General features: G+C 36.2%; 1 pseudogene; it reads left to right on the top strand.

The window, feature by feature from the left end:
* The first annotated feature begins 5,684 nt into the window (after positions 1-5,684).
* On the top strand, positions 5,685-7,149 carry LOC132032196 (uncharacterized; annotated as a pseudogene).
* The last annotated feature ends 2,012 nt before the right edge of the window (positions 7,150-9,161 follow it).

Consider the following 9,161-nt stretch of genomic DNA (forward strand, 5'->3'; position numbering starts at 1 on the left):
CATGCAAGAGAACTCCAAGAGTTGCAAGCCTTGTTCATGAAAAAGGATGCCTTCTGAGGAGTTGGAGGAAGACTTGGCATGGATTTACAACGTTTGGGAGTTGGCATTGGAAGAGTTGCAAAGTGGCTAGAAGCGCAAAATGGCTAAAAGTGAAACTATGGGGCTAAGTTAATTGGAGGTCATACTTGCAAGTTATGAGGTTAGAATGGCAATTGGAGGTCATAATTACAAAGATATGAGGCTTTGATGCAATTGAAGACCACGCGGTATTTTTGTAAAAGAGCCACTTTTGGGCCTTTTGGTGTAATAGGCATTAGTATAAATAGTTATTTTCATCCATTTGGAAGACTTAGCTTGGATATTGAGTGAATTTATATTTTGAGAGTTAATAGATAGTTTGTTTGGTTGAATATTGACTAAGTGTAATTTCTTAATTGTGCATTGAATTGCAAGTTCCATTGAATTCATATTAGTTGCTCACTTGTGGAATCAATTGAGTCCTTTCTTTGAATTCAAATTACTTAGGTTCTTAGGTTTCAATCAAATTGGGAGGGATTGGGTTTTGATATTTTAATTTGCCCATAGATTTACTATCTTTGGGTCTAAAGATCTATCCTTCTATCTCTTCTTTTTCAATTTTCCAAGTTCCTTTTATTTTCTTTTGTTGTTTTGAATTCTTAGAGTTTCCTTAGGTTGAATCTTATCATTATGGACATGCCCCCTCTTTTTCTTATCTCATAACTTTTGGGTGTCTTTGTTTTTCTACTGTCCCTAAGGTCCATAGAAACAAATTCCAGTCAATAGTCGGTCCTTGTGTGTTCATTGGCTACCCTCTTAAAAAGAAAGGCTATGAATTTTACAATTTGACCACTAAACTTACTCTTATATCTAGGGATGTAGTCTTTCATGAATCCATCTTTCCATTTGCTCAGTCTTTTCATTCTTCTATTCATGCATCTGCTCATATTCCTCCTTCTTTCCATGACTCTGATCTTTCTTCCACTCCTTCTCCACCTTTGGTAACTGATTCTCCAGTCTTAGACATCCCACTTGTCTATGTCCTTGCTCCTCCAGTTGTTCCTTCAGATGCACCTATTCCTTCTGCCCTTAGGAAATCCTTTTGGGATCATCATCTTCATTTTCACCTTCAACAATACATTTGTACCCTTCCTTTATCCTTATGTGGCTCCAGTTCTTTTTCCTCTTTCTTTCAGTCATTAGTTGGGCCTGCTGCCTTTGAACCTAAGTCTTATCAGCAGGCAGCCTCAATTCCTGCATGGTAGAAGGCTATGTAAAAGGAATTTGAGGCCCTTAAGGCCAACAATACATGGTCTGTTGTTTCCTTACCCCCGGCAAGAAGCCTATAGGATGCAAGTGGGTGTATAAGGTCAAATATAAAGTTGATGGGTCTGTGAGAGATACAAAGCTAGGCTAGTTTGTTGGGGGGACACTCAGGTGGAGGGTGTGGATTTTAATGAGACTTTTTCTCCTGTCATTAAATTTTCCACTATTTTCAATTGGATGTAAATAATGCCTTCCTCCATGGTGATTTGGAGGAAGAGGTCTTTTGGCGAAGTTGCCACCTGGTCTTACTATATCATCCCCTGCTAGTTCTTCTCTTGTTTGCTTACTTCAGAAGTCTCTTTATGGGTTGAGACAAGCTTCAAGGCAATGGTATGCTAGGCTTTCTCAAGCCCTATGCTCATGGGGTTACATTCATTCCATAAATGACTATTCCCTTTTCATCAAGCAGTCTCCCTCTTCTATTATTTTTCTAGTAGTGTATGTTGATGATATTATTTTAATTGGTGATGATTTGGATGAAATTACTAGTCTTAAACAGTTTCTGGACCTTCAGTTCAAGATCAAAGATCTATGTGTTCTTAATTACTTCTTAAGCGTTGAGGTGGATTATTCTGAGTCTAGTCTTGTGCTTCATCAGAAGAAATTCATTCATGATATCCTATTAGAGTTCCATTGTGCTTCTGTTAGCCCTGTGACTTGTCCTCTAGATTTGAATCTGAAATTGAAGGTGATTTGTCATCTTCCCCTGAGTCTTATAGAAGCTTGGTTGGGAAATTGAATTTCTCGACACATACCAGGCCTGATTTGTGCTTTGTTGTTCAGTACTTGAGTCTGTTTTTGCAATCTCCTAGAACTTCTCACATGACTGATGTCCTGCACATTCTCAGATATCTTAAAAGTTCATCTGATATTGGTGTTCATTTTATCAATTCTCCTGACTTGTCACTTTCTGCCTATTGTGACAGTGACTGGGTAGCTTGTCCAGACACTCGTAAGTCTATTTATGGGTTTTGTGTGTTCCTTGGTGACTCCCTAGTTGGCTGGAAGGCAAAGAAGCAACTTGTGGTGTCCCCTTCTTCAACTGAAGCTGAATACAGAGCCATTAGTAAGGTGGCGGCTGAGTTGACTTGGACTGTTCATTTGTTAGCTGATTTTGGTGTATTTGTATCTGGGGCTGTTCCTATATTTTGTGACAATCAAGCGGCTATTCATATTGCTCGTAATCCGGTATTTCATGAGCGCACCAATATATAGAAGTGGATTGTCATTTTAGTCGCACCAAGCTTCGAGATGGCCTTATTTCCCTTCATCATGTCTCTACTACTGCTCAATTGGCCGATATATTCACCAAGCCCTTGACTTGGCTCCTCCATCATTCTATTCTGCCCAAGTTGTGTGTTATATCACCCTCCAACTTGAAGGGGGGGGGGGGGGTGTTGGGCCTCATAATAAGAACAATAGAGCGGCCCAGTTGATCGCAAGCCCAAGTTGACACCGACCCCGATTAGTTCCCTCTTCTTTATTTAATTAGTGTACTCATTTGTTTTATTAGAAACTTACTGACATGTATATAAACATTGTGTACAATTGTCTAAAGGCAGTTACTTCATTTTAATTTCAATGAAAAGTAGGCCTCATAATAAGAACAATCGAGCGGCCCAGTTGATCGCAAGCCCAAGTTGACACCGACTCGGACTAGTTCACTCTTCTTTATTTAATTAGTGTACTCATTTGTATTATTAGCAAGTTAGTGGACTTGTGTATATAAACATTGTGTACAGCTGTCTAAAGGCAGTTACTTCATTTTAATTTCAATGAAAAACTTTAGATATTTCAAAATTTTCTCTTTCTAAAGTTCTCAGTTTTTCTTCGTTTCTTCATCGTTTTTCTTCCGCATTCATCATTTTAATATGTTAATAGTTATTGTGATAACACTTTATATTAGGAAAGATAGTATGTTGTAAGTAGTGCTCAAGTGTAGGTTCATGATGGAGTGAAAATCAAGGATTTCTCCCAGACAAGGCAATGAAAATAGCCGGACAAATAAATATTCCAATGCAGGATTATGAAAGCAAACTAGCAAAGTCAGTGAAAAAGTAACAGAAATGTTTGATAACTAACTCGGATTGGTAACTTACAAAACAGGTCAAAATGTAAATGACATGGCATAACAGGTAAAAGTGCATAGATCGTGTAAAATACTTTACATCGTTAGCAAGTGCCGCCTCAACGACATTGGGGGCCTAAAGCCAACATTAGAGAGGGGCCCTATTTTTTTCAAAGGAAGAATCGTCATAAATATTTTAATTTGAAGTTATTTTTCTAGATTTTTTAGATGCAAAGTCATTAACTACTATTTCATAATTGACTTGTTCTAACAATTCCTTTTCAATTGATAATATAGCTAATCCATTCAATATATCTTGAGACATTGTTGATCTTAGATAGGATTTTTATCAATTTTAATTTTGAAAAACTTTTTTTGGATGAGAGATAGTTATATATATAAAATAAATCTTGAAGGAAAAATTTTGGGGCCTAGGTGATTGTTTTATTATCCTTATGGTCGAGCCACCCCTGATCGTTACTGTGTTGATGTTAAAAATCTGGAGTAATGTAACATAATGTCAGGTGAAAACAGAAGCAGGGATTTGGGTACTGTAAGCTCTATTTTCATGTGCAGGTGGAAGGGCAGTTGCCAAAATTTTCTCTGAAACAGTTCGTGAAATAGAAATTGAGTCTCAAAAGAATAACGCTGGTAGTGTTGCTCTCGATGGGGCAGAGATGCTAGAAAGCAGAGAGCTGAAGTTAGGTTCTGAAGATACAGTTCAGGTTGATTCATTTTCACATCAAACAACTGAAGACGTCCTACGAGTCTTCATGATGATGGCATTTATGGGCACTCGTTATCTCGACAATTTGCTGGTTCCTGATCATCGACAACGGGAGAAAGTGTAATTGATTCTAGTATGTATGTGGACACCTCATATATGTTAGTATTAGTATTGGAGTGCTAGTAGTTAAATCTAAGTAGTATCATGACTCATGTGTGTGAATATTCTTGTGATTAGATATAGTTTTCTAGTTTTGTTTCTTTTGAAATTTGCATGATATAAAGCAATTTATAATAAATGCCTCTATGATAGTAATTTGTATTGAGTTGGATGAGGTTTGGGTTGTTAAGCCTATGCGAACACAGGAGAGGGACCGCGATCACAACGGATCAATCATTGACTAATCATGATCGCATAGAGCCTAGTCGCAAATGCAAAGGCTAGTGGCCTAGTCAACAGGCGAAATAACCTTCCGCGGTCGTGGTGACTGGTGAGGGACAAACCTTGGGTATTAAAGTTCAGTAACGTATTTCGATTAATTCAAGAACGACGAGAGAAAACCAAAATAATCTTACCATCGAGCAACACTGATAATAAGTACTTATCCTATGCCTGATAACAACTTAGAGCTCTTAATCTATGCAATTAAGCTATGATACTAAATGTAATTAAGTTAATAGATAAAAGACCAAGGAGTATCACATAGAAAGCAAGATTAAGAAAGAAAGATTAAGACGTGTACATGTAAAGCTATCTCGATCATCAATGCGGAAGCGCGTTTCAAGTATAACACATTTAGCTACGTCTTCTCTCATTGCTCCAACAACTAGTAGTTGAATGGGGCAGTTGCTTTAAGGATGAGGAGATGAGAGGGGACCTAGCTATATATTTGTATGCATTAAGCCTTGACCTAATGGATCTTCCTTTAACATGCTTTAGTAGGTATCCAACCTGACCACCAAAACATAAAGTGATTCAGGGTCAACGGCGCAAGTCATGTACACCAACTTTATTTATTAATCCCATTTTATAAACCAGAATAATAAGTTAATATTGTCCATATTTAGTAAAATTTCTAAAATTCAACCTAAAGAGGGAGTAAATTTCTCAAAAAGATCAGTCAACTTGTGGCTTTTCTCTTAATTACAAAATTACTCAGCCATTTTTGTCATTAAAAAAATCTGACATGACAAAATAAAATAGGTGAGAGACGTCTGCCCCCATGTTAATTTATTGTGCACATGACATTTTTTAAAATAAACTAATTTTTTTTATTTAATTATTAATCTTTTTGATTAATTTTCAGGTCAAATTTATAAAAAGAACTTGAGTCCTCATTATCTTTTTCACGTCAGGTCAGGAATACTCTTAGTACTTTGGTATTGTGCATGAGTAATAACTAATGTTGCGATTTTCCAAGAAACGGTTCAGTGCCAAACCATAAATGCGTATCTGGTACTTCATAAATTCTGCTCTGCTATAGCATTTTCCAGTGTGACAGTAACATTTTCTTGTCTTCCTAGCTTTCAACTTCCAAGGTAAGCAATGGGAATTTGGGCCGTCATTTCTTCCAGCAAAGAAACGGTGAAGAAGGTATGTAAAACTTCCTATGGTTACAGCATGGTCGCCGTCAGAAAGATCAACGGCGTTCTTAGAGTTATGGGTCGATACGTGGTGGATGATGAAGGTCGTGCTAAGATGGTCTATTAATTCACTGCAAAGTTCGTCAAAAATGCTTCCCTTTATGCCTTCAAAGAAGCAGCACACACCATCATTTCTGGTTTGCTCCCTTCACTCGATGTTTAAACCAAAATTAGGGGTAGATTAATGTTGATTTTGATATAAAAAGTGGAGATAACAAGTGATTATCAGAATTATTACTAACACTTTTATCCATGTATGAATAATCAGAGGCGAATTCAGAATTTAAGTTTTATGAGTTTCAACATTTAAGGTTCTTCTTATTGAATCCATTATATTTTTAAGATTATGGATTCAGACTTATGATTTGTTGTAATTTTAGTGAACTTTTACATATAAATTTATGTACCGCGCTAAAAGCACCAGGTTCAAATGACTAGGTACCAAAGGGTTATAGCCCCCTCCGTGTATAATTCATTTGTGAAACTATATGTGTGTGTTTTTTTTTAATTTTTTTCTTTATTGTTGAGTTTGTTTGCATGCTTCTTGGACAACATCTAGAAGTTATATTGTCTACTTCTCTGTCAGCCTCCCTTCACCTCCAAAGAAAAAAAAGAATAGTCTAAATTACAGTATTACAACTAAATAGAAAATATTTGAAAATTTTATAATCATAAGAATTCTTTACTTGCAAATGAATAGTTGCAGATTAAAATGAGACAGAGTGGAGTATGTGTTAAACATTGGTAGCAAGTATTCAGTAGAATAGTCCTGGCATGCGCAAATAGTGTTAATTTGTAGGTTTAACTTGGATTCAAATTTTTAGTATTTCTCAAAAGAGATTGCAATTTGCATACACTTGCAAAAACAGTAGCGAACTGTAGAGTTGGATTGGGAAAAAAATGAACGAATGTGCTGTCATGGAACATTGTTACAAATAAATCAGGGTGAAATCTGGGAGAAACGTAATATATATAATGTTGCATAAAATTAATGTAAGCTGTTCTTTTTAATGTGCAGCTCGTGGAAGGGCAATCTTCAGGATTTACTAAGAAACTGTTCGTGAAATAGAGGTCGAGTCTAAAAAGAAACGAGACAGGTTGTCAGGTCGTGTGACAAGGAAATAATTGGCAATTCAAGTAAGAATTTCACTGGTAATGTATTGCTGGATGATGGGGCAGAGATGCGGGAAATCAGAGAGTTGACGTTGGGTTCTGAAAACAGAGTTCAAATTGATTCATTTGCGTTACAAACACCTGAAGACGTTCTACGAGCCTTCATGATGATGGAAATTATGGGCGCTCGTTATCTCACCTCTTTGCTGGTTTCTGACGGTATAATTTTAGCAAATCTCTACTTGGGATCGTGAATTGAGCATAGCAGAGATTGATCCTAGTATATATCTGGCATCTGAGATATGATTGTTTTACTGGGTTTTTGGTAGTATAAGTTTGAAAGTAGATCTAAGTTATCCTTTTAGTTTGTTTTGTGTGCTTTGAAATTCGCATGATGGGAAGCAAACTCTATATAGATAGATGCTTCTGTGACAGTAATTTGAACTGTAGCATTATGATACTCCGTTGTTTCGTTTCCTTTGAAACTTGTCTGCATGATGGAAATTAAGCAAACTTTATAGATTCCTCTGCAACAATAATTTGAACTATAGCGTCATGAGTTTGAATATTCTAGTCACCTCTTTGATTTATTTCCTTTGAAATTCACATGATAGGAAGCTAAGCTTATAGATGCCTTATTGCCTTTGTAATGGTAATTTGAGCTATAGTAGCACGAGTTTGAATATTCTTGTAAATATATATAAGTTTGCTCTTCGTTTTGTTTCCGAAATTCACATGATGGGAAGCAAACTTTACAGATGCCTTTGCAACATTAACTGTGACATCATGAGTTTGAATATGCTAAACTAGATCTAGTTAGTTAGCTCTTCGTTTTGTTTCATTTGAATTTTGCATGATAGGAAGCGAACTTCATACGATGGTGATTCGAGATGCAATATCATGAGTATGAATATGCTTGTAGTTAGATTTAAGTTAACTCTTTGTTTTTTATCCTTTCAAGTGAAAACCGCCGCTTCACATTGCTTCAGTGCTTTAAGCAAAGAAGCTATGACCTTTAATTGTGGCGCTTAAAGGTTTTAGAATGAGACGAAGTAGACGTAAAATGAAAGAGGAAGTCTTATGTGGAGTGTTGAGCCTTACAAAATAATTTGATGATCCTTGGGTTCTACACCTGATTCGATGTTTATCCACAGAATTTCGAGAAAAAAGAAGAAGAAGAGAGAACTTCTTTGATTGCCCTTGAAAAGGAAGTTCATATGGAATGTGTTGCAGACATTCCGTTATATCTATTACTATCAAAGCATGAAACTACGGATGACAATAGGGCGGGTTAGGGCGGGGCAAACCTTGACCTGCTAAGATTACGGTCCCCCTGCCCTGCCCCGTTTAGCTTTTTTCAAAGAAATTGTTCTGCCTTGTCCTGCCCTGCCCCACCCTGCCCCGTTTATATTATCTTTCTTTTCTCTTCTTTATTTTTCACTTCGAAGCATGGTATATTTTTCTAAAAACAGTTAGATGAACGATTAGTTCCTTAAATTGGATCTTTTCTTTTAATCGTTCAGATTACAAAATAGAACTAGAATTTACATATTTTACTATGTTTAGCATGAGAATACACAAAACCCTCTTTAGTATAATTAAATAAGCTTGAAGGAATGTCCGAGTAGAAAAAAAAAAAGACGATTTGTCTTAATTACTATAGACAAAATTATGATGTAAGTATAACTGGCAAGTAATAGTATTTCACCTTTTTGTAGATGTTTTCTTAATGATTTCTTCTAAATGAATATTATTAATCGTAAGATCAGTTAATTAGGCGATCACTTTTGCGATAAATAAGTAAGGTTTTGAACAAGCTTAAACGAATAGAATAGTTCTTTTTACTGGGTTTACTTCGTTAGTTTTGTTTTATAATCAATATTGATTTTAATTTATGCTAAAAGTCACATTTTAACAAATAGGAATTTAATAACCGAAATGAGAAATCTTACAAAATTTCGGGCAATCATGCTTATACTTTTAGCATTGAAGAACGACCCTTCAAAATGCGGATTCAAACTACAGAACAAGAATAAAATACTTATTTTTACCCAACCCACGTATAACCCATTTCTTGCCCTGCCCTATTAAAAAATTTCAAAAACTAAATTTTGCCCTGCCCTGCCCTGCCCTGCCCTGCCCTGCCCCGCCCCGTTTATATGTTTCCCTGCCCTACCTTATTATGGTAGCGTGACTAATTCAGATTTGCATAAGAAAGTCTCACCTTGAGAGGAAAGTGCATCCTATCGAAGGAAACTTCATTTTC

This window comes from Lycium ferocissimum, chromosome 9 (genome assembly GCF_029784015.1).
Source record: "Lycium ferocissimum isolate CSIRO_LF1 chromosome 9, AGI_CSIRO_Lferr_CH_V1, whole genome shotgun sequence".
Classification (NCBI taxonomy): Eukaryota; Viridiplantae; Streptophyta; class Magnoliopsida; order Solanales; family Solanaceae; genus Lycium; species Lycium ferocissimum.